We start from the raw sequence: 26,528 nt of genomic DNA, 5'->3' as shown, positions 1-26,528 counted from the left end.
CCATCCAACCCGTTCTCCTCCTCCTCCTCCTTTTCTGGAGGCGAACTGGACCTTTTTGTCATACAGTCTCAGTCTGGGTCGGTTTAGGTAAGAAAAGTATTTTGTCAGGAAACTTTATGGTTTGGTTAAAAATGTAATTCAAGTTGCGTACAAACGTATGTAACTAATGTAACGTTGTATATGTGATGTAACTGAACTACGTGCTGCGTTACAATAACTCACCGTTGACGTTTGGTTTCACACTGGACATGATCAGTAGTCTTGTGGGTTTGTTTTACAGCCGCCTTGTTCCCCTTTCTATGTGGATTTAGTCTCTCTTCATTCTTCTTCACCTGACTTCCTCCTTTGCTGCTGTGATTATTACTACAGCCACAACACAATATGGGCTGTAAGAAGCTGCTTGCACAGACGACCATCGTCATTTTTCTCAGTACTTCAAGTAGAAAAATCTATCGCAGGTTCCGTTATTATACGGGTAATCAGAAAATATCAGATTATCTGTGTGTCATACGTGGACAAAATAGAGCGGATGCCAGACTGATAGCTGCAAGCCGGCTACGGCCAGCGCTCTGTCCACACAGCCCAATGCGTTCACACGGGCGCCAAAATGAAAAAGGCAACGCTTCGGTCACGGTACACCAAAGACTTAAATATAAAAGTGTCGGTTACCCATCAGTACAGGGACACTTAAAGCAGTTGTTGGTAAGACATTATTAAACATGCCATCAGCTCTACTGTAGTTTCAATTGTTGCGTGGTTGGTACTTTATCTTTTAAATGCAATAAGAATGAAGAGAAAATGTGGAACTTGTGTTCTGATCCCTGTTTGGATTCATCCCGGCCACAAATTCTGCTAATCTCGGGTTCTTCTTGTACTTAGTGTTCAAACAAAGGTACACTCGGATGTTCTCTTATGCTTTGTGTGCTGTTGGGATTAGTATTGTTGCCTCGGTGCAAGCCCTGATAATCATGAGTATGTGGTGAGCCAATAAAGGTTGAGGGTTCAGCGTGTATAGCTGGGTTGAGCAAGGCAGTATCGCAGCAGGCTTTAGGGTTTGATTCCAGTGAGGGCAGAAGCTCAGCAGCTTTTCTGCTGATATCATGGAGTAAGGTCAAAAGTTTTCACAAGTCATCACTTCCTGATTTAAGAAAGCAGAGCCGGATGTTTGTGCCTCAGCAGCACCCAAACCCTCCTGTTTATATTAACTGTGAGCTTCTTATTTGTTGCCAGACATAATATAACTTATATAACTAATAAAAACAATACAACAAAATACTGTATGACCTCATGTTTTACAAAGAGGGGAGGAAAGATAAAGCTGCTGACATCACGTGTTTGAGTCACTGAAATATGTTTCCTCGTTATTAAACTCCTAATTTAAATGATTGTTTTGCATCCAGAGTTGTGTGCTGATGTCCGGTAAGGCAAAAAAAACCTTTACCGAAGCTGTGATGAGGTCAGAGAGAGACGAGCAGGTAAAGTCAGAAACAGGTCGCACTAACACACACACATACACATCATTATCGCTAACAGGGCACTTCATTTCTCCACTGTCTAAGAGGGGACCTCTGTTTCTGGTCATTATGAAAAAACACAAATATAATAGAAAAGCTTCTTTTAAGGTATTTTATCACAATATTACTTCAAATGTGTTCTTTGAATTTTTTTTAAGAAATTGCCAAGAGGGGACTTCATCCTTCAGTGATGTCTACCGATCAAAGAGGGGACACACACACACACACACACACACACACACACAGACCATGCAGACGAATAGATGTGACACCGTCGGCTGAGCACAGACAGCCTTTACAGAGAGACGACATTAGTTCTGGTCGGTTGCTCGGCCTGTCAGAGTGACAAAGAGTCTGACGAGATTTTTCAGTTTCAGCGCGTCCGGAGGCGAATCGACAGCAGAGGAACTGGTTGTGTGTGCTGATAACAGCTTCCTATTCACACTGCGACTCATATTTATGGGGAAACCACACCGATATACAAATAGAGGAATTGAACAGCAGATAACGACGCAAACAAACAGAGAAGGACCACCTTTAGCATCCTGATCAGCTGCTCTCCGCAGCTGGATTATTTCTCATGTTTTGCATGAATAGTGAACTGAAACCGAGCGTCAGGTTCTCTGTTGACTTCAGAAACGTGATCCTGCTCCTGGACTGCAACTACAAGCTGCACTTATATTTACATTATAAGCACATTAGTTTTGTTTGTTATCTATATGCTCAGTTTGGTAGATTTCCATTTTTTAAGCAACATTAATAGATTTTTTTGGGATGCTTGGGGTCAGCACAAGTTAATATGGCTAACAATAGTAGCATATTCACACATCACCTGCCCCTTTAGCTGCTACATGTTCCCCTTTTCTTCACCAGCTGGTCACAAATTTGTGACACATTTATGTGTCTGTCTGCCAATAAGCGCTGGGCAGGAAATGAACAGTGGGCGTATTTTAAGCACATCCTGATGGCGAAATGACTGATATCAGAACGTGACCATGACAGGCATACCGGACCTTCACTGTTCTTAAACCTAGGTTCAGGAAAACATCTTGGTTTGGGTTGCAATAACTAGTTTACCTACGTACGCACATAACTACTGTGATGTAACTTAACTATGTTATTAAGTTGAAATATCTCAGAGTTGACTTGTGCTTTGCTGCTGGACAAGAACGACAGTCTCCAAAGTAAAAGTCCTGTTCTTGTTTGACCCGACCATTAGGTTTGATAGTACTGTTGCTTGAACGACACTGGGCGATGGACTCTGAGGTGAGTCACCTGGCTCGCCATTTTCTCCTGCTTTAAATCTGAAATATGGCCAAATTGGTGAGCTGGTGGGGATCTAAGAAACAAAGTCCTCCATGTCTGCCTGATGTAGCAGCATGCACACAGCGCTTCAACATACAAAGCCCATGAATGATGTAACAGTTTTTTCATAATGTGAAAAATCTCATATGGTAACAAATATCACATTTTTCGATAATATCTAATATCGGCCCAGGTCTACCGACCGTCCACCCCAACTAACTCCCTGTGGACTCGCTCTCTATACTACTTCTGAGGGGAACTACAGTCAGGTGATGAGTCTCTATGTTTGTGACTACTAGCAACACTTTTCACATTACAGCCATTTTATCTCTTTTTAAAACCAAAATCTTGCTTCAAAGCCAAACATTTAAATCTGCAGGAAACCAACATGTTGAAAATGTCCAACTCCCAACTGACCTCAACACGAACCACATCAGCTCTGAGACATCAGCAGCTCAACACCCGCACTGTAACTCAACCACCTATCAGTGACTATTGAACCAAATATGTAGACAGCAATAAATGAAGCTCTGAGCTGCCCACTTCCTTTTCCTCTGAGTGCAGCTCTGGACGCTGCCAACCCTCCAAATGTTTTCAGTCTGGCAACTTGCCCCTCCGTCTACTAAATCATGCGATGCACTGCAGTCCACTCAACCTGTCAAAGGCTCTCTGAATCCTCTCAATTAGGAGAGCTGCAAAGTGTAGCCAAAACACCCCGGTGTTTTCATACCGGCAACTGTGCCAGAGCAATTTATTTATAATACCAATTTATTAATATTGTCTCTTGGTTTCAAAGAGGAAACAAACACGAGCTGAAGTGTTAAACCCCAGAGCCATCGACTGATGCTGCTTCATGGAGCTGCAGATATTCTACATCAGTCGTGCAGAAATTAAAATCATTATTTTATGCTTTCCATTTAGTAGAGCATCCATCTGTGTGGCGTATATGTGGGACTTAATTTTCCATAATTCATGCAGTAACTTTAGTGATCAGACACTAAAAGCCATCCTTTCCATTCTAACTGTGGCATTTTCTATTTTCATACTCAACACATTACAGAATAATGAATAGCAGGCAGCACGGGGATGCAAATTAGAGGCTAGTATGGCTGCAGAATATCAATGACTGTGTTCGTTTCCATAAAATATTCATTAAAACACTGCGTTCAGCCAAGTGAAGGACTACACTTGAAAAGCAATGAAAATGCATCTTATTATAGAAGAACAAATACATACTGTAAGTCTGTTTCCAACACTGTGCGTCTGACTGTATAGGAGCACAGTGTGGCCAGGTGTACGTTAACATTGTATTTGTATGATAATTTTGCCTCTTGTACACTCATCCACTCATTGTATTTTAACTATGTCAGTGATGTTTAAACCAGAGACCTTGTGACACGCGCCTCACATCCTCAGATTAACTGCTTGAATGTTTTAACCGTTTGGTTTTCCTCAAGTTTTGTTTCAACACATCCTCATTTAACCACCGACGAGGTCGACTGCCAGTGACACGAACAGCAGTCCGCTGGGTCAAAGTCCTCTGCTTGTTTAACACAACCATCCTTTTATTTACTCTTTATACTTCACCTTCGCGACTGTAATAACCACTACATCCACTCGAGGTCGCCGCCTAACGACAGACAGAAATATGGCTCGAAATAAGCTGCTTTCACAGTCAACCTTTAAAGCTGTTTCCCACCAGTGTGATGCAAAAACTGCGATGTGGTAATACGGAAAATCTGCGCACAATTTTTCTGCATGACAACTACTTTGCTGTGTTTTATTTTCGTCCCCGTCTCCATTTCGACAACGAAGGATTGTTCCTCAGCGGTCTGCATACGTTAATAAGAACCCATAAAATCAGTTTTTATAAATCCACAAATCCATGTTAGGCGTGAAACAGCTGTTAATGTTGTTTTTCTGATGAGGACGGGCTGGTTTAAGAGCACAAAAGCTATACCTGTCACAGATTTACTTACATACTAAGACGCATTGAATGATCTATAGCCTGCATTATTACTCTGACTTCAGTTGTTAAGTCTGGATTTGAATGTTTGTTAATTTGCTATAATTCTGGAGTCTTTGTTCATTTATTTTTGTTTTAGCACCTGGAGCACATAGTCATGTCTGAATGACACCAAGGTTTGACTAATGATTCGTCTGCTGACTTCTGGCTATTTCTGACCACATTGCAAATCCTGACCTGTTCCAGTCTTTATATGACAGCATGGTCTGATCAGCTGTCTTAGTCATACTCGCAGTACAAACCTTTCTCACTTCCTATCAGAGCCCACTGTCTGCGCACTCCCCGTTCCACAGAAAACAGTCTACGCCCACACAATGACCGCTATTGTGTCAGTCTTACAGAAACACAGCGTGTGTCATGGATCAGCTGTTCTGTGTTATCTGTGTTCATGTTCAATGTTTGAGGGCTTTCAGCTAACATAATGTGTTCTCTGGCAGCCATATTGGAGGTCCTCAATCTTGGGTAGTGGCGAGTAAGAATGGCTGCTTGTTGTAGTTGTCAACATATAAAGAGTAGACAGTCGTCTGCTTGGATGAACATCTGTATCTGTGCTGTTTGGTCGGGTTGTCAGCCAACCATTACGTCCCTGTTGTGAATGGCCTGCAGGATGGACAGTGGAGGCTGGATGCAGTTCTGTAACACGACATTGGTCTTCATTATCTTTGTGCTGCATGTCGAAGTTTTAATACTTTTTGTAAATATTGTTTGGACCCAAATGTTATATTTGTGTCGATAATATGACCAACTGGAAAAAATTAGATGGGCTTTGTTGTCTTTTTTGCACTGCTAACAAGCTAGCGAATGCTTGTACCAGCTAGTGTTAGCTGTGGCTATTGCAGTCAATGTTGACATGCCTTGCTAAATATCTAGGTTAACAAGTTAAGACAAGTTATTAAAATATGTCAGATGTTTCACTGTTAGTTTGTTAGCTTCAGCCACCTGTTTCCTACCAAACTATATTCACGTCTAATTTCCTGATCTTTCATAGATTCAGCAGTTGGTGTTTAGGTGATATGGTATAAAAATGCCTAATTACTGGAGAATGAGAATAATGAGCTGGCTGACTGGATTCTGCCTTTGACTTCGTGTCCCATGAGTAATGTACTAGTAGACTCAGTGAATTTATTGTTTTTAGGTTGGTCTGTTTAAAAGAATATTTCCACTTTTCAGTCACAGTTTGGTTAGATTTAGGCAATAAAAATCCTCAGTTAGGTTCTAGATCTAATTCTAGGTTTAATGTTACAAGTGACGTCATCCCAGACGAAATACCAAGTTTCCATTTCAGCTCGGCCTACTGCTCCACTGCAGCTTCTTCTGCTTCTTTATTATATGTTCAAAGGTTAGAAGGAAAGTGGTGTTTTTCTTTTAAGATCATCAGGCATGATGGCACGAGGAGCATGACGCTCAGGTCAACATTCAGAAATACAACTGAAACTTAATAATACAAAAGTGACTGAGGCAAACAAAAACAGATGGCTTATACTCACCAGAGTATATTGTTCAAGGTAACTGAACCCAGATATACTGGATATATTTCCACCATGTTCACTATATTCTTAACCTGACCAGCTCTGCAGTTAGACATCGTACCCACATGATGTGAATGAGCACAAAAGCCCATGGATCGTAGGCTACACTGAGAGTCTGAGTCAGAAAGCTTGTTGGGTCGGTTGCATTCAGTTCATAATAAATCAGGTGTGCAAACAGAAAACATCTTTCAAACTAGCTGCAGTGTTTTGGTTCTGCTCACAGTGTAACAGAGCAGCTACAAGGGCACGAGGATGTAAATTAGAGTCTGCAGTGTGTCGGTGGAATATCAACGACCGAGCTCATTCATCTCCATAAACGTTTGTTTTAATGCGGTTTAAAGTCCATTTTCTCCTCAGTTTGTCCGAACTAAATCTGCTTTCTAATTATCGAGTCAGACTGTGTTTTCAGGACGCCTCGTGGCATATCAATGCTGACGTTCATCTTCATCTCAAGTTTGTTTTTTCATTCTCAGCTGAGCTGCAAGATAATGAGAAATCTCAGTATCGGACTTTCATTTCCTTTTGTTTATACTGTGACGTTCACACTGTCACACGTTTGGTTTCCACCTGGATGGTGATGGTCCTTTTTGCTGAGGGCCTCACAGCAGCGTCTGCCATCCTCTCTGAACAGTCCACACGGCAGCCATTTTGAGCAGGAGTGCACGCTGTATATGTAAGATAAGCTGCAATAAAGTGCACATCATAAACCACAAATCAAAATGGACCCTGAGTGGAGTCTGAGACGGCGCAGGGTGGATGTATTAGTCCCCTCCGTCATTTCAAAGGGACTCTTCCCAAACTGTTGTGACAGCCGGCTCTATCGTCCACTCCATCACAGGCTCCTGCCAATAATCCTTCCTCCCAACACACACCGCCGCCGCCGCCGCCACCCAACCTCAGATACACGCTGTTAAGACAGGAGACTTCAAGTGCTGTCAAGTGCTCGGTTTGCGTGCTTTCAAAGGAATCGTGATCTCGTCTCTGCATCTTTCCTCACAGGCGCTGCTGAATTTAAATGAGCAGGCCCACCAGTCTGGCAAGCTGGGAGATTTTGACTCAAGACTGAAGGGAAAAAAGTTAATTACCACCAGAATACTTGGATTAATTGTCCACCTTTGACCTGGCAACCTGTGAAAACAACCTGATATACCTGTGGTGTCAGCCCTGTCACCAGGATAACATGTTGCCAGTTTCTGTAAACCACAGATTTAAATCTGAACATGTCAAACGCACCATGTTGACGAGTCATAACGAGTTCACATTACATGTATATGAGCCGACTTTCATGTCAGGAGGTGGAGGGGATGGTGGTGGAGTAATGAGAAGACCGTCAAGCCAGTGACCACTGCTCAAGACTGTGTTTCAGCATTTGTAAGCATTAAACTACAGAATATTTTTGACGTTGCAACATTTTCCAGTCACGTCTGTGGCGAGAAAATGGGATATTTTTGTTGTGACTTTGGCACGCTTTCCAGCCGTGTTTCAGCAACTAAAGTAAATATTTTTGGTGAGACTTCGGGACATTTCTGGCCATGTTTGTGGTGACGAGACAGGCTATTTTTTCTTTATTTTCCTCAAGTAAGTTACAACATAAACAAATGTAAAGATTCAACATATCGGTCCTTTGCAGAAACGTATGTCACCAACATTTATTTTAGTGTTTTTGTTGGTGGTGTGGTCATTATACACACCGAGTCTACCAATTCAAACACTCGGCATTATAACAAACACATATTACATATTACATTTAAATAAGCCCATAAACCTGGTGAACTCCATCGTGACCACTGTTTGTATAACATAATACTGTGGACTGTGCCATGAGGAGCACTGAGGACTTTGTGTTCTCAGCTGTGTTTGCATGTTATCTATAATATACAGCAGCTTTGTTGTTTGCAGTATTTGAATACCTTCCCTCTTCTGTCTTGTTTTAAGCACACATAGAGAATAATAGAATACCTGAAAATCTTGAACAGGTGTTCAGCGTCAGGAGAGAGAAAACCAACTGTCGAAGAGTAGTTTCACAGATGTGAAGCCACAATACACAATATTATTTAAACAGTGGACTGTGGACTGGCAGGATTTTGAGTCATTATAGAATAATTCGAAATGCACATAAAAGTATGTGATGATTTTTTTGCACATAAAAGTATGTGATGATTTTTTTGCACAATCATGTGACTTTTACATGTTTTTACATCTGTGTAATACTCAAAACATGTAAACATTTGGTTGCTAACTGATGTAAGCTTGCTTATGATAAACAATTGGACTTTAAAGGTCAAGTATGCAGGATTTACAAGCATCTAGTGTTGTGGTTCCATCCATCCATCCATCCATTATCTTCCGCTTATCCGGGGCCGGGTCGCGGGGGCAGCTGCCTGAGCAGGGATACCCAGACTTCCCTCTCCCCGGACACTTCCTCCAGCTCCTCCGGGAGGATCCCAAGGCGTTCCCAGGTCAGCCGGGTGACATAGTCACTCCAGCGTGTCCTGGGTCTTCCTCGGGGTCTCTTCCTCCCGGTGGGGCATGCCTGGAACACCTCCCGAGGGAGGCGTCCAGGGGGCATCCGATACAGATGCCCGAGCCACCTCAGCTGACTCCTCTCGATGTGGAGGAGCAGCGGTTCTACTCCGAGCTCCTCCCGCGTGACAGAGCTCCTCACCCTATCTCTAAGGGAGCGCCCTGCCACCCTGCGGAGGAAACTCATTTCGGCCGCTTGTATCCGGGATCTTATTCTTTCGGTCATGACCCAAAGTTCATGACCATAGGTGAGGGTAGGAACGTAGACTGACCGGTAAATCGAGAGCTTCGCCTTTCGGCTCAGCTCTCTCTTCACCACGACAGACCGATACAACGACCGCATTACTGCGGCCGCCGCACCGATCCGCCTGTCAATCTCACGCTCCATCCTTCCCTCACTCGTGAACAAGACCCCGAGATACTTAAACTCCTCCACTTGAGGCAGGAACTCTCCCCCAACCTGGAGAGAACAAGCCACCTTTTTCCGGTCGAGAACCATGGCCTCAGACTTGGAGGTGCTGATTCTCATCCCAACTGCTTCACACTCGGCTGCAAACCGCCCCAGAACATGCTGGAGGTCCCGGCTCGAAGGAGCCAACAAGACAACATCATCTGCGAAAAGCAGGGATGAAATCCGGTGGCTCCCGAACCAGATCCCCTCCGGCCCATGACTGCGCCTAGAAATTCTGTCCATAAAAATAATGAACAGAACCGGTGACAAAGGGCAGCCCTGCCGGAGTCCAACATGTACTGGAAACAGGTCTGACTTACTGCCGGCAATGCGAACCAAGCTCCTGCTCCGGTCGTACAGGGACCGTACAGCCCTTAGTAGAGGGCCCTCGACCCCGTACTCCCGAAGCACCCCCCACAGAATGCCACGAGGGACACGGTCGAATGCCTTCTCCAAGTCCACAAAACACATGTGGACTGGTTGGGCAAACTCCCATGAACCCTCCAGCACCCTGCTGAGGGTATAGAGCTGGTCCAGTGTTCCACGGCCAGGACGAAAACCGCATTGTTCCTCCTGAATCCGAGGTTCGACTATCGGCCGAATTCTCCTCTCCAGTACCCTGGAATAGACTTTACCAGGGAGGCTGTGGAGTGTGATCCCCCGGTAGTTGGAACACACCCTCCGGTCCCCCTTTTTGAATAGAGGGACCACCACCCCGGTCTGCCAGTCCAGAGGCACTGTCCCCGACTGCCACGCGATGTTGCAGAGACGTGTCAGCCAAGACAGCCCCACAACATCCAAAGACTTGAGGTACTCAGGGCGGATCTCATCCACCCCCGGTGCTTTGCCACCGGGCAGCTTCCGGACTACCTCGGTGACTTCGGCTTGGGTGATGAATGGATCAACCTCCGAGTCCCCAGCCTCTGCTTCCTCTATGGAAGACGTGTCAGTGGGATTGAGGAGATCCTCGAAGTACTCCTTCCACCGCCCGACGATATCCCCAGTCGAGGTCAACAGCTCCCCGCCTCCACCGTAAACAGTGTTGGCGGGGTGCTGCTTCCCCTTCCTAAGGCGCCGGATGGTTTGCCAGAATTTCCTCGAGGCCGACCGGTAGTCCTTCTCCATGGCCTCCCCGAACTTTTCCCAGGCCCGAGTCTTTGCTTCCGCGACCGCCCGTGCTGCAGCACGCTTGGCCTGCCGGTACCCGTCAGCTGCCTCAGGAGTCCCCCGAGCCAGCCAGGCTCGATAGGACTCCTTCTTCAGCTTGACAGCATCCCTTACTGTCGGTGTCCACCACCGAGTTCGGGGATTGCCGCCACGACAGGCACCGGAGACCTTACGGCCACAGCTCCGAACAGCCGCGTCAACAATGGAGGCGGAGAACAAGGCACACAATTGGACTTTAAAGGTCAAGTATGCAGGATTTACAAGCATCTAGTGTTGTGGTTCCAGATTGCAACCAACTAAATACCCCTCGTGGCTGCTAAAAATGCGAATGGAGTCAGGAGTTCAGTTTGTCCGTTCTGAGCTACTGTAGAAACATGGCGGACTCTTTAGAAGAGGAGCCGCTCCCTCTGTAGATATAAAAGTCTCAATCTGAGGTAACGAAAATACGATTTTAGTTTCAGGTGATTACACACTAATCTGAACATAAATTGCTCGTAGATTGCACGCTGCATTGAAGCCAGAGTAGCACATTTTATAATCATTTTATTGGCAATTGGATAAAAAAAAACACTGATTCTGATAAACAGGAAAATGCTAAATATCTGATTTGATAATCAGCCAAGTTGATCGTTGGTCTAGTGTACATTATTGCATACATGTAAATATATGTAGAATTTATTTTTACTTTTACTTTTGATACTTAAGTACATTTAATATGAGATACTGTAAGACTTTTACTCAAGTACTAGTCATATGGTTCACTCCCATTTTTACCAAAGCAATATTTTAACACAATATTGATCCTTTTACTCAAATTTGACTTTGGGTACTTTTTACAGCACTGGTAACTCTGGTGATATTCTGCCCCCAGTTGTTTGGACTGACCTTTGCCAGGTGGCCCATTCTTACATTTTGCACCTTTAATGTGAATATAGCCACATTTTATACATAATTGAAAGATAAAACTTAAAACTCCAGTCCGATGATTTGGAGCCTTCACAGCTGCAATAAACAACACAAATGGAAATGTTTCATCAGGGTGCGTCTGTCGAGCACAGCTCTGGGCTCTGTAGGTTGGTGTTAATTGATGTCAGAGTAGCTCCTGATTGGTTTGAGATTTGTGTTGTGCGTGTTCAGCCTGCGTTCCCAATAGAGGTAATCACATTAACATCTTACATCCATCTGACAACAGCTTACTTGCAAACGCACCAGTGAAACATTTCCTTCCCTTTTTTTTACTTCTGCATTTCCATTCTTTTGATTTCCTGATTGAGTTTGTTACATGAAACGAACAAGAGCGACTACAGTACGACTGTGGACTACATTTCCCATGTGTACTTGTACGACAAACCATCTGCGCGCTTCAGTTGATGTCACTGTCAGCTCCCTGACAAACATTTAGCATCGTGAGGATTTAGTAACTTCATCATTAAATATACTCCTGCAGAACAGTAACACTGACTGACCAGCGTCACTTTAACCTTGAAATGACCGAAGTGTTAAAAGAAACGAGAAAATCATATTTTTCTGTGATAGAGTAAGATATGGGAGCAGGGATGGGTCTAATTACTGCTTATCTGCTGTTTCCTGCGGCACCGTCCAGCCACCAATATTATAGAGGTAGATATCTGCTCATATCACATGGAGATAGAGGCTCCATTTGGCTACCAAAACCACCCGGGGATTGTTTCAGAGCAGAATTCTTCTTTTCTCTTTGTCTTGCTCTCAGCTCGGCTTCGGAGGGCTTCTATCTCTTATGTCAATCAATAGCACTGCAGCTTTAAGCCCACCACTAGCAGCTCTGCCATCCCAGTGTCCCACACCATCCTCCTTTCCATCTGTCTGCACTGATCCCCGAGGCCCCCGGCTTCCACCCCGAGCCAGACACGGTCCAACATCAATCAATATCTCTGCAGGGCTGCACTGGTGAGCAGAGCGGGTTTCTCAGAACGGATCAGAGCCAAGTGACATTTTCGGAGAAAGTTCTGGGAAGAGAAGGAGGAATTCTGATGGGAAATGGGTTTTAAATGACTATCAGTTGTTTTGCATGTTTTAGCTCATTAACTGCAAATTGTGCTCATACTTCACATGCCAATCATAAGTTTTTATATTAGCTTCTTAGTTTTTAGGCAGCAGTTGTTTTCCACTTACTGATACAGTGAATAACATCTCGACTCCGGCCAAAGATCATTTCTTGTTCCGTATTAAAGGAGGGAGACTGTTGAAATCTCTCCCTGAGATTAAAATCATACTCAAGATCTTCTCAAGAGAGACTTTTTTATTTCAAGAAAATAAAAAGTTCATATTTGCTCTTTACAGTCTTGTATTAATAGCCACGACTGTGACGATGGTCAGTCTGAAACATTGAAATATCTTGACACATATTAGATTAACTGTCCTAAAATCTCTCACTGATATTAATCATTTCCAGACAATGAAACCTGATGTATTAATTATCATCAGGCCAAAAACTTCAACTTTGGTTTATGACAAAATATTAAAAATGACATTCCCATCAGCATGGTAAACATTATACGTCCTATACGACATGATACTGTGATTATGTTAGCATGTTGACTTTAGCTTAAATTTTAGCTGGTTGCAGACCTTTAAGCCGTCTCAGAAGTCACTAACTGTGAGCAAGAGAGGAGAGGTCGCATCACAATCAGTGGGATTACAGGAGGGATGTGATCATCTCCCTCTCTCTGCAGACCACGGGTGATTGACAGTAGACAAGAGAGGAAGAGTGACGGCAGATTGTCCACTAGATGATCGATGGTGGATGGTGCTGTTCTCTTAGATGGATTAAAAAAAATAACAGTATAAAAGGCTAAAATGGGTCGCCAGATATACCTGGACCATCTGCTCAAGTAAAGTATATGTGTGGGAAACACTGAATATTTTGCGCAGACCAAAATGTCTGTAGATGCAATCTGACTGACCTACATCCAGTCAGAGCAGGGAAACGTGATGCAGCGCTGAGTGAGGACACGTACGCGAAACACACTACAAACCTCACGTCGGGGTGGCGCTTGGTCTGTTTTCAAGCAGGAAAGAAATGGTGGTCATATTTCTGCAAACGTTTGCGATGAGAAATACGTGATGCAATAAAGGAATCTTGAGTTATATTTGATCAGCACTGCCTAGTTTGACAGTTTGATAGTGATGTTTGACAGACAAAAAAAAGCAGCAAACAGGAAGTGACTTCAGGCTAAGCTTCCTCTTGTTGCTCCTGAGCAGATATCTTGTGTATAAAATCATTTTTAGCAGCCAGGACCACAAACCAACATGTTTTTAAACCCTCTCTGCTTTTACATGCACGTACAACTGAGACAGGTTCCTGTTTTGTGCCATAAAAACTGATTCTAACATGGCTGCCACTCAGTCCTCTCAGCGATGGTCTGGTGTGTTCATTATTCTAGTTATGTAATTATGAATTAATCTACACAGTTATTACTGATGGAATGACAAAATGTCAACCCTGCCTTCAATATTTATGTGTTGGTCAAAGTTTTGTGTTTGTTTGAGCCTTTTAACAGCCCTCGAGATGTGACTCAGTCAGTCAGAACTGAGGAAACAAGCTGTCTGTTGTAAAAACCCTTCTCGACGCTGCCTCCTCCTGCCTCTGAGCCCACAGACGGAGGTAATAACTCCTGACTGCTTTCTGGGGACTTTTTTCTCTGATGTTTATGATCCGCTTTACCGGCTAGATCCGAGTGCACAGGAAAACATAAAGCCCCGTCGCTGGAATCATCTTTAATATCTTTCCATAAATCTGACGCATGAAGGGAGAGAAAGATTCCCTCAGATGTTTTTCTACAGGAGGCAGTGAAGCACAGGATTATTGTTAAAAAACTGCTGCTGCTGCCCACACAGAGCAAATGTGAAGCGTAACGCTGCTCTACGATTTGCACTTCCCTCTTTCAGACGATCAGTCCTTCAGTTCCTACTGCCAGCATGTGTAATACGCTTGAAGCTGTAATCTCTATATTCTCACATGTTCAGACTAAAGCGATGACTTTAACTCAGTTGGTCGGGCCGGGTGAGAAAAACAACTCTCGTTACACAAAACCCGAACATACGGCTCCCAATCCACAGGCAGCAGGTGAGGCTGAGGACAGGGAAGGCTAATAGTTGAGCAACGATCATATTAAGTCCGTTCAGGGTAATATTGCTGCATATTTTAGTTATAAACTTGACAGGACAGAAGAAATCATTATTTGAGTCTGATGGAGCTCTGGATTCTTCAGGAAGATGGCTACTTTATGTGCCACCTGGGCAAAAAGGCTGCCCTGCCAGTGACCGCTGTTCAAGACTGTGTTTCAATATCTGTAATCGTCAAACTATTGGATATTTGAATCGAGCCGTGTTTGTGGCGACAAAGCCTTTAAACCACAACATGATCTTTTCCGAACCCTAACCAACTGGTTTTTGAGCCTGAACCTAAGTTGACCATGTGTTGTCAGTTTTCTTGTGGTATTTCATTGTTGTTTCGCAGATTATCTGACATTTATGATGCTTTCAAGAATTAATTTGTTTCCTCTTTCTATTGTGCCAATTCATCTTCTGCCTTTTCCACATGTCTAGACTGAATTTGTCAGTAACATGTCGATACGGCCTGTCTCAGGTCACAGCAGCCTTATTTTGCCCCATTTTGGAGGATGACGCTTTGTTTGTGCTTAAAAAATGTTTTAAATTTAGTTGTTGATCACAAGTGAATATCACACATCTTTAAAACTGACAGCAAATATCAGCCTTTCATTTCATTTCCTGCAGCAAACGACCCTTAATTCTTACTGAAGTGTAAACACAAGAGAAGAACTTCCTCTGCTTCCTCTCCTGCAGCCTGGAGGGACGACAGGTCGCAGAAGTGTCTAATAAATGAGCCATACGTGAGTCACGTGACTTTAGTTTACAACCTCCTGGCTGGTTTCCACCAGAGCTCAAACTGAAGAAAGAAAACTGTCGTCGTGACCTTAAAATGGCACCAGAAACAGGACTCGGCTTCAAATCCACAGACGCAGCAGTAAAATGTGGCTTCAGGCTGAGATCTAACAACACGACTGCATCTGTTTCTTACAAACACATCAGACTCAGACATCCACCCCGGCCTTGTTTTCCTTCATTTGTCTGTCTGACTGTCTGGCTCGGATAAACCGGCCCTCTCGGCGTTGCATCTAAATGACCCCTGTCACCAGCGCGTTGGCAGCTCGCGGCCAGACGCCGGTGAAGCGAAATTGGACGTGGCGGTCGTCCGCTGTCCCCAGCCACAACAGCCAGACAGTGAGCGAGAGAGAGAAAGAGGCCAGCCCTGCAGTCAGCGAAGCTGGGTGGCAGACCAGACGAGGAGACGGGACAAAGTCGACTCTAAACTCCAGCTAACCCCAAAAAAGAGCCACAGGGGGGTGAGAGCCAAGACACACATCATCCAGCACCACGCAGGCACACTGCACTCACTGAGGACACAGGCCGCACAGTCTAGACTGCCTCTAATTGGTCTGTCTGGTATCAACTGTGTTACAGCAAAATGAGCCATCCAGCCATTTAAATGACACCGAGCTTGTTACGTTAAACTATTCAGATTCTGTTTACTTAGAGCGGTTAGGACTTCACACAGACCAGAAGAGATACGATGTAACACACTCCATCATACCGGGTTAAAATAAAATAAATGTTGAATGCATTTTAAATCAAATTAAATATACTAAAGTTTTTTGACACTGAGAGGATCACTGCGTTACATACTCGCTCACTTCATCATAACAAGTTTTCAACACATAACTTAATGATGTTTGTTTGTAGTTAACCTACATTACAGCTGACAAACTGTTTTATCACAGTGCTGCACTCAGAAACTGTGGGGGGCGCCAGATCGCACAAAACTATGCAATTTTATGTTATTTAAAGTGAGAAATCACTTTTAATATAATATCTATTTCATAATTTGTATTCAAATACACAAAAGAAATATAAAGTTGAAATCCAAATTAATTACAGCTCTGCTTTTAAGGCCTCAGGATGGTGAAATATTGACAAATACATCTGCAATATGTTATATAATTCAGTAATAATTTAATAATTCAAAAAATAAGATGATCCAGTGAATGATTTTCAAATTAGTACAAGAAGAAGTAAATATTTCAGCTTTTTTTTCATTCGATAATTGAATGTTAATCTTTTAAATAACTGAAAGACAAATTAATTAAATGAATTACCAGTCAGATATTGAATAATCAAACACCATGTGTGTGAAGCGTTGTAGCATCAGCTCCTTACTGTTACCTTAAATGTTAAAAACCACACACATCCACCTCCTCACAGTCTCATGTCACACACACACACACACACTGACACACATCGCTGAGTGTTTGAGACAAGCCCTTGATCACGTCTCCCACTTGAGGAAAAAATAAATAAAAAAGTACCGGGCGAGAGATATTCCTGTAATTTTCTTCTCGTCGTCAGTTTGCGTCTCGTTGATGGGAGCTGACAGAACTGGGACTGCAACACAAACACGACGAGGCCGAGCACCTACGAGTCTAAACTCTGTTGTACCGTCTCATTACTCTCGCACTCCGTCTCTGGACTGTTTAAGATTCACGTAAAGAGCAGCGCCGGTACTGCTTTTACAGACTCGGCGGTCCTTAAAGAATTACTGCGAAAGGAAAAGACAGAGAGGAGGACGGAAGATGCTGATGGATGCTGAAGGCTGTGGAGCTCCAACATGTTCCCTCAGACTGCTGAATAGAATAATCTTATTTCTCCAGTTACTCCTGTTTTATTGTGACCATAACTGGACCTGCTCCTATGAAACCTGTTCATTATCCGTGTCAATATGAGAACATCTCTGTTTTTATGTTTTCCTTTGCTCATTGCACTTCACTCTATTAACATACCGAGCTGCACATCGTCTTTAAATGCATCTTAATGTCCTCCGCTTTGAGCGAAATACACTGTATTTGGTGAAAATGGTGAATATAGTACAAAATATTTCACTGCACAGATACATGGTGAGTGTCAGCTCATTGTTCGGTTGTCCGTTCTGCAATTTTACTGCTTTGATTCACTCCCGCTGCTTTAAAAGTGTCGTTTTTGTCCTCAGCAGGCAGCTGGTTTAAATGAAAAAGCTCCAAAATCCCACTGTTAACTAGCTGTTCAGCAGCAGCAGACAGTTAGAAAACAGCTGGTGAACATAGTGAAGCAGTTAGCAGCTAAAGAGTCAGATATTTCCAGACCAAAAACAGAGCTGAAAGAGCGTGTATGTTGGAGCTAGTGGACGCAAACATGAGTTCAGATGAACCATCATGTCCTCCGTTCAGTCGGTGGTGATGAGAGGAGCTTCTTCCTTTTTAAAGTCTCATTTCTGGCCTGATGAGTGATGAACGTGTCAAATGTTTACAATGCTCAGCATTTTACTTTAGTGTGTTAGCATGCTAACAGTTGCTAATTAGCACTTAACACAAAGCACAGCTGAGGCCGATGGTCATGAAAGTAATGCATAATGTCGAATTTTGACCTGATGATGGCACGAGATGAAAAGTCAGGGGATCAGCAAAGTCAGTGAGATTCATCCTCGGACCATCCATGACCCGGTGTCACGCCCGACCATGTAACAGATACAAACACATAACATCCAGGTACATCTTCAAAGTAACAGCACCAAAACAACTTGGCTAGAACGGGTTAAACATTATGCTTTAACTTAAAATAACTACTCCCCTTAAAGGTCCACTTTGTAAGATAGTTGATTTTTGAGTCTCATTTCCGCACTCGTCAAAAACTTTGGGATGGCGACCGACCTGACCTACAATCCCAACGTGTCAGTATTTTCAACTTCGTTTCAAAGTGGACCTTAAGTGGAAGTTAAGATTGACCTTCTGGCTCTTTATACTACATTTGTCCTTTACGTCCGTCATTATCGCCCCCTGCTGGTACACCTTCATACACGCGTGTACTTCTGGTGCCCAGGCGAGGCCACACCCTGTCACTGGAGGGTCTGTTACACACTTTGTCATGAGACTGAGCTGCTGTCCAATCGATAGCTTTCAAGTTATTTCAGTCCGAAGCAAAATGGTGGACTGGCCGAACAACAGCACGAGGAAACAGACAGATTAAGAACATAATCAGACTTATTCTGCACAACCAGCAATTTAGTATGAAGTGTGGGCTGTGTATCAGAGGTCGTCATGCACCGGTGGGCTGTAACAAGATGGCTGCTGCCCACCTCACTGATAGAAAGAAATGCTCAGCAGCAGCAGATATGACTGTGAACTTTTTATGGAGGTTCACGCTGATCTATAATTCACACTGCATGTTTGCACCAGGAAATTCCAGCAGTTAATAATTGACTCTCGCATACAGTCACAGAAATGCCTCGGCTGAAGTGGAGACTCTTGAAACCATGAGACAGGAATGCCAAGTATTTTTTGGGTTTTCTCAAGATTTACTGTTCAGTTCCTGTCGTGTACATTCAGAGAGACGGAGAGGAAAACTCAGTGTCCTCAAAACCAAGATTTAATCGTTCACAAAACCACCAAGTGATATCTCTGTACAAATGTTCCTGTTTTGCGAGCACAGGTGTTAATATATCCGTCACAACGCTCCATTATTCTGCTGCTCTTTCATAGCAATTACTCTGCAGTAACAGGTGCCGCTTTCTATCTCGTCTGAAATGAAGTTGTTTGGCTATTAAAATCTCATAACGATCAAAATCTTATCGGTCTGCTCTGCTTTTTAGGATGAAATCTGTCTCCTCCACAGATAAGAGGACAGGTCGGTGGAAGAAATACAGTCCGATTGTCCCTTTATCTGCCCTCGCCGAATGATGCTCAAATCCACGAGGACGCCTGAGTGAGTGAGTGGATTTTGGGATTCAGCAGAGAGCGAGCTGAGATTGCTGAGTTCATTCCCGCCCGGCCGGGGTACATATCAGATAACGCTGTCGCTTTCGGTTTGAGCTGTAATTTCCTGGAAGACGAGGCGCGATGTGACAGATGACGCTCATGGTGAAAGAGCTGCCGAGGACGAGGACATGTTGCACTGCCGTCAAACCTCCGGAGGGACCGGAGAGAGCGGGGACACGAGGAGGGGCCGGCCGCCACTTCCACTTTTCCTTTTCTTGCAATTTTTGCAGAAAAACCGACTGTGAGGCACGTCAGAAAACCTCGGGTCAAAGACACGAGTTTAGCATTTGTAAAGTCTTGTTAGTGTTTACGTTGAGCTGTTGTCAGCTCCGGTTCTGCAGATGAAATGTCTGTTTCTGCTTCTTCCTTTACTCAAAGGTACAGAAATCCAAAACTGTGTTCCCAGCTTACTGTTGATGCTTGAAAACAAACTGTGAGGAGATTAATGAAATGAAACAGCATCTTTAAAGCTGCATTAGTCTATTTTTGGCCACTAGGGGGCTGTAAAACAGGATTACAGATGCAGCCAACCCTCACCAACAGTTGCCTTTTCACACATTAAACATACATGGAGCAGCATAATTATTCCACTGGGGTCACGTTTGTGTTCACGTGATGAAGGTGAGCACAGGTCTTCTCTCTTTTAGCTCTGTTTTGGTCTCCAACAACTCCTGAGAAACATATCTGGCTCTTTTGCCACTACATGTTCTGAACTGTTGTTTTATACATCAGGAAATGAAGCTGATGAGAATGCAGAGCCTGAAACATAAAGAAAAGTGTATAAAAGAACAAAACTAAAGCAGCCAAGAGGTTTGACAAAACACTACTTTCACAAAATCTATCTAAAACATCGATTAATGCAGATCTACTGCAAAATATTCTGCTGCATCCCAATACAATGAAGGTGAAAAGACTTTTAATTGTGGACTTGATGTGCTTGTAATTCAGAAAAACACAGATGCGAGATATACCAGACAGCAAAACTCTCTATAAACAGCTTTTATTGGCACCTCTCTGATAATACAGACAAAAGGGAGTCAGATTTACAGGCATTGAATCTAAAAATAAAAATAAATCGGCCTTGTGTAATTTTCTACTCTAATCTCCCCCAGGTCACTAAACCACCACTTACCATAGAGAAAACACAGAGGACGTGACCTCAGTGAGACATACTGTAACTATGACGCTCTGCTTCTCATTAAAACATCTATAAAAAGACATCCAGATATAAACTGTGAGCAGCAGCAGGCGACCATGTTGTTGGGAAATGAAGATTCCTGATCATCGCGCCGCCTCCATCTTCCCTTCAGCCCTCTGCTGCTCTCACTGTGACTCCACTTCAGAACGAACAGCACTCAAATAAACTTTGAAAAGAAGTTCAGAGCCATTTAAAACTCACTGAAGCGGAAACGTCCAACTTCCTCATTCCTGTCAGACCAGCGTGCTGCACTGACCGTCACTCCACGGACACTCACCTCTGACACACGCACAGTCCCAACAGTTACCAGTTTAAAAGCTACAAGTGTGCAACTTGTTCTGGTTTCTCTGTACGCAGAGTAAACACTCAGCCAGCACTTAACACCAGTGCGTTCACACCGCTGTGAGCTGCTCTGTCAAACAACATAAAACAATTGGCTGCTAACTGTGGCTTCTGTCCAACACAGTCACTGCCCGACTCATTCAGTCCAAACAGGAGAACTGTGATCCAGCCCAGCACCACAAAACTGAGTGTGAGCTCACTGTGAGAAAACTAGTGAACCTGGTGGTTGAATATATCCTCACCTCATGAAATAATCTGAATAAATGCCTCATGTAAACACAATCAGGAGGAGACTGATCCGATCTGAACACATTCTCAATCGGATCGAGAGGAACGCTGTAAACCTTTAATATTCTGATCAACAGGTTTAATATTAACCACGTAAACGCTTATTTCGATCGTTTCTCTCTGGTTGGAAGAAACATATTCCTCCTGCTCATGCTCGCCTCTCGTGGGCGGAGCATCGTACGGGAGGTGACGAGGCACAAAAACACGGCAGGAGCAAAACAAAACAGCTTATTTGGAGGTCTGAGAGGAGGTAAAGACTGTTGAATCAGAATATAACTGATGGCTGAAAGGCTCCAAACAACAAGTGGTTCAAAAGATGAATGTAGCCTGAACTCACCAGAACATCTGGAGATGTTTGAACTTAACCCACTAATGTTACCAGGCCAAGAGTCAAACTGACGCAGACAGAACTTATGGACAGTCTAATGAGAGAGCGACGGTATCGTCTGAGCCTCGTGCTCAGCAGTACTGGTCAGTTCAGTGGTAACAGCTAACGCTAACGTCCCAGCGTTAGTTAACTTTACTCAATAAACATGGTATTAAGTGTACTGACAGAACTGACTGAATATTCTCATCACAGGTGGAGAAAAAACTTCTTCTGTTATATTTCGGGCTGATCAGACGCTTCACAGCGAGCAGAGCCACGTTGAATGTGTCGAAAAAAGTGATTTAAAGCTCGGGGCATGTAAAGACATCGTTATCGGATCAGTTTATTTAGCGTCCATGTAATCTCTAATTATTATAGACATATTGTCAACGGAATCGCAGCTATTGGCAGAATATGTCTGTTTTTTTCTTCTGTATGAGCACGTTAGGAACAAAAATCGACCCAGTTGTGTCAAAATGTCCTTTTCTTCAGCCGTAATGAGAGTAGTGGCAGCAGCGGTGACTCAACCTGCCGCTGCGCCCATTCCCCGCCTTCCTCCACATACACACACACACACACACACACACACACACACGTATAGCAGCTGCAGCCTCCCATTGTCCTGCTTCATCTCCTCCGCTGTAAGTTAACGAGCCCTCCGTCTGCATCACACGCAGGCTGATGATTTAATTAAGACAGACGCCGCGTCGTATGAAAGTGATCTCGTTGATCACATGACTCACTGGAGCCTCGACAAGAGCTCAGTTTGTTTGTGTAATCTTTGACACCCCGACAGGGAGGGAACTACAAAAACAGACAAAGAGGGGACCTTCTGAGTCCCCGAGAGGAGAGAGGAGGTACGACACCTCACCCACCCTTTTTCTGTCTGACAAAAGTATGTGGACATGTCTGCTCTGACCCCTATAAATTCCTGTCCACATACTTTTGGCCATATAGTGTATGTCTGTGTGTGTCAGACAGTATATGTGACGCAGAGCGAGACAGAGGGCGAGAGGGCATCATTGTTATGTCTCCTCTTCGACTCACACACACAGTCATCTCTCTCTCTCTCACACACACACACACACACACACACCTTGACAGCGGCGGTAACGGATGAGTCACCGTCGTAACTTCTCATCAGGTTGCTGTTTGTTTCTGTCCAGCAGGATGAATGAGCCGAACTCAGAGCTGGATTTATGTGAGCCAATCAGACAGGACTCGTTACTACGGTCCACCGGTTACCATGGCGATCTTATATCAGGGCTCTAACGACTGAGACGACTGCTGCGAACAGATTCAACAAATATCTATAGAGCCCTACAGGAACATTATTGTTTCATTAATAAACCTGGAAACACGTAACAGAAGGTAAAGACAGATGATGAATGCCTCCAGGTGGGACTGAACATCAGTCACCTGGCCATACATGAGCCAATCAGAGGGCTCCATACATCCACATTATTATATTACTTCTGAAAGAGCACATATCTCTGAAATGAGTTCACATTATAATGTACAATCTATCATAAACATATCAGAGTATTAGAGTTAACGTATCGATTACAAGCACCTCAGAGTTAGAGTACTTGAGTAATACTTAGTTACTTTTCATGCATTGTCGTCATTATCAGTATGTGTTCACATCGTTGATAACTTCTCGATTGTGATTGGCTGAAGGGTGTCAATTAACTCCTGATATAAGAACTTCTGGCTGCAGACGCCTCGACGTTAGACAAAATATTCATATTTTTTTTTAAAAAAGCAATTTATATTTCCAGCACTGAGAGCAGTCCTGCAGTGCATCATCCTCTGAACACCACAGGATGGCGCTGTGACACGCAAGCTGCAGGAAGTAGCTACACCGTCCCTCCGTCTCGTATTCATTCAGTACTGACAATCTGTACTCCAGTACGAGTACAGTTACAAATAAAACTACTGGTATTAAATTAATAGTTCACAGTACAAACTGCAGAATACAGACGAAAAGTTTGGATCTTATTCCAAATTTGACTCAGTCCTCAGTTATGATTGTAAAAGTAACCAAGCAGATTACGTGATGTAATGCAAACTTCTGACGAGTAAAATGACAGACTTGAAAAAGTACACGTACCAAAAATGACTTAATTACAGTAATTTGAGTATTTGTAATTAGTTACTTCCATCCTGCTTCCATTCACTCTTCAACCCGCTCCTCCAGGGTTCCTCGATATTGATTTAGCGACATTTTCACGGCTGCTCAGCTCGCTCGTCCTGTTCTCCACACAAACATAACATGAATTACTTCACTGTACTCCGCGTCAGGGACTTTGAATATTGTTAGCATAACGTTAGCGCGAGGGTTCACTGAGCTGAGCGGACTAGTTTATCTCCCGTTGCTCGGTCGTCTCTCGGGTCCGTCCTGTTTACTGGAGTAGTGAACAATGTCTCCATTACATCAGAACCTGACGGGGTTGTAATGACTTCCAGCTATTAGTCAAAGCCTCAGGTGTTGCCAAGGAAACTGAGTGAGTGCTTGTGAAAATCTTCAGATTGTGATCCAACAACGCATGAAAATACGAAAATTAAAAAGCGGCCGTGGTGTGAGCAGGACTGTAACGACTGCCCCTCACATGATCTCACTGTGCAGCACCAGAGACAATTAATGACCCTAAAGGTGCATTTCAAACATATTTACAGGAAATAACACGTGTTAGCAAACAGGAGCTCCACTTAAAGATCAATTCAGCAGATCCCCAGCAGGCCGCTGTGTGGCTGTCATGAGAATATCTACATCAGACGTCCATCAGGGTCAGTACCAGCACACAGAGGATTACTTCATATCGACCTCAGTGTGTGGAGTTAGTGCTTAAACTAATGCACATCTGCATTATTGATCAACCTGTCTGAATAATCGATCGGTTGATTAATCTGTAGAAGGACAGAAAATACCAATACATCTCCATCAAGACCCAAAATATCCACTGAACACTGACATGAAGCAGCAGAACCTCACATCTGAGACACTGGAAGCAGAGTGTTGACTCCAATGATTAATTGATTATCGGCATTACTGATATTAGTTTTCTTGACATCAACTGATCGATATATTGACAATTCTTCTGTCTGTTAGTTACAGCATCACATTCACCTGCTGAACCGTGTTTCAGTGAAGGATCGGTCTGCTTCTGCCTCACCATCAGTGTGGATCCACTCACACACACACACACACACACACACACACACACTCACACACACACACACTGCTACAAAAAACATGTCATTTTATTTCTACCATCATGTTTTAACTGAACAGACCGAGGACTCAAAGCCCCGCCGTCCTCCTCCTCCTCCTCTCCATCTCCATCCTATTGATAGGCAAAGTGGCATCTCTCCCATCCACACCCTACTCCCACTGCGCATGCGTGCCGCGGCAAACAAAGGACCGGGCAATTAACGGACGGAGGACGGCTAATAAAGTTTGACTCGCTGCAGGAACAACATCCAACATCGATGCAGCAGTAACGGGAGATGTGTGCGTGTGCGCGCGAGTGTGTGTGTGGTTCAGGTACGATTCTCCATCACCCCCCCCCCCCCCATCAACCCACACGCGCTCCCCAAACCCCCCCCCCTCCTCCTCCACCATCCTTCTTCTTCTTCTTCTTCTTCTTCTTCTTCTTCTTCTCAGTGCAATAAAACGGAGATATGAGATCAATAATTCATCTGAATCATGACATAATCTGGTTAGAGACGCTGAATGTGTGTGTGTGTGTGTGTGTGTGTGTGTGTGTGTGTGTGTGTGTGTGTGTGTGTGTCACACCTCCACACAGACAAAGAGGTGGGGCGAGCTGCTCTTCAATCTGCACGTTCAACTGTAAATGATCAAGAAACAATAAATAAATAAATAAATAAATAAATAAATAACCCGCGCTCCTCTTTGCGTTGCCATGGCAGCATGAGGAAATGATATTATCATAAACAAATTTGAAGGCGATCAATAAATAAGAAAAAGAGCGCGTGAGACGCCCGTGCGCATTTTTCCTTCAATAAAAGTGTGAAAAACGAGAGTGTGTGTGTGTGTGTGCGTGCGTGTGTGAGGCTGAAGCGCGTGTGCCTCCAGACTGTACACACCCCTTTTTTGTGGGCTCGTGAACGATTTTTTTGTTTTTTGTTTTTTTTCGGCTGGAAAAGAAGGAGCAGAAGAAGAAATCCTGTGTTTGTGTAAAATGTTAAATTCTTCTTCTCTTCTCTTTTCTTCTTCTTCTCTCCATCAAACCTCGCGGATCTTTTGTCTCGCGCGCAGCAGCGTGCGCTCCCCAAATGGAGAGATGGGAGGAAAAAAAAGACAAAAGAGACGGTGGAGAGAAATAAATGTCAAAAACAATCAAATAGCAACACGCGTCCAAAGCGCCTCCTCCTGTCTGTGGGTCGGGGGTTCGGTGGGTCGGAGGTTCGGCTCTTACCGTGCACACTGAAGTTCCGACGCTCCCTCTGCTCTCCGCGCAGTTTCAAGTAGCGGCTGCTGTATTTTTTTGCGGCTTCTCCTGCGCGCCCAGCGGCTTGTGCCTGCTGCACGGTACGGCTCGACTCGGCGATCCTCCGCCTGCGCGCGCGCACACGCGTTGGTTGGTTCGTGCACGCACGCACACAGACCGCTGATGCACAATCCAAAAAAATGTCCCTGTTGAGGAAGACGTTTAACTGTGTGAGTCCTGACGTGATGTCACTGACGCTTCCTGACGGTTTATACTCGTGTGGCTGTTCACGGATATTTGACTGTGAGTGTTATCGATCACTGGCCTCGATCACTGATCAGATTATTAATAATATCTCTGCCTCCAAACAGGAAGTTCATACTGAGGCTGCGACATTAAAACAGCCAACTCTTTCTGTATGTCTTCACATCTGCTCAGTGTTCACGGTGGATTCATGTTAT

The 26,528-nt window shown here is 44.0% G+C and overlaps 1 protein-coding gene across 1 annotated transcript in view; it reads right to left on the bottom strand.

Moving 5' to 3' along the window:
• basp1 (brain abundant, membrane attached signal protein 1) overlaps nt 1-26,154 on the bottom strand; it is a 50,804-nt gene extending 24,650 nt beyond the window's left edge. Inside the window, exon 1 of the mRNA XM_073492032.1 lies at nt 26,056-26,154. The gene's annotated coding sequence lies outside the window, so the exon portion shown is untranslated. The remainder of the gene's footprint in view (nt 1-26,055) is intronic.
• Nucleotides 26,155-26,528: the final 374 nt, after the last annotated feature.

This window comes from Pagrus major, chromosome 21 (assembly GCF_040436345.1).
Source record: "Pagrus major chromosome 21, Pma_NU_1.0".
Classification (NCBI taxonomy): Eukaryota; Metazoa; Chordata; class Actinopteri; order Spariformes; family Sparidae; genus Pagrus; species Pagrus major.
The sequence above is the reverse complement of the archived record's forward strand: the minus strand, read 5'-3'. Positions and strand labels throughout refer to the sequence as shown.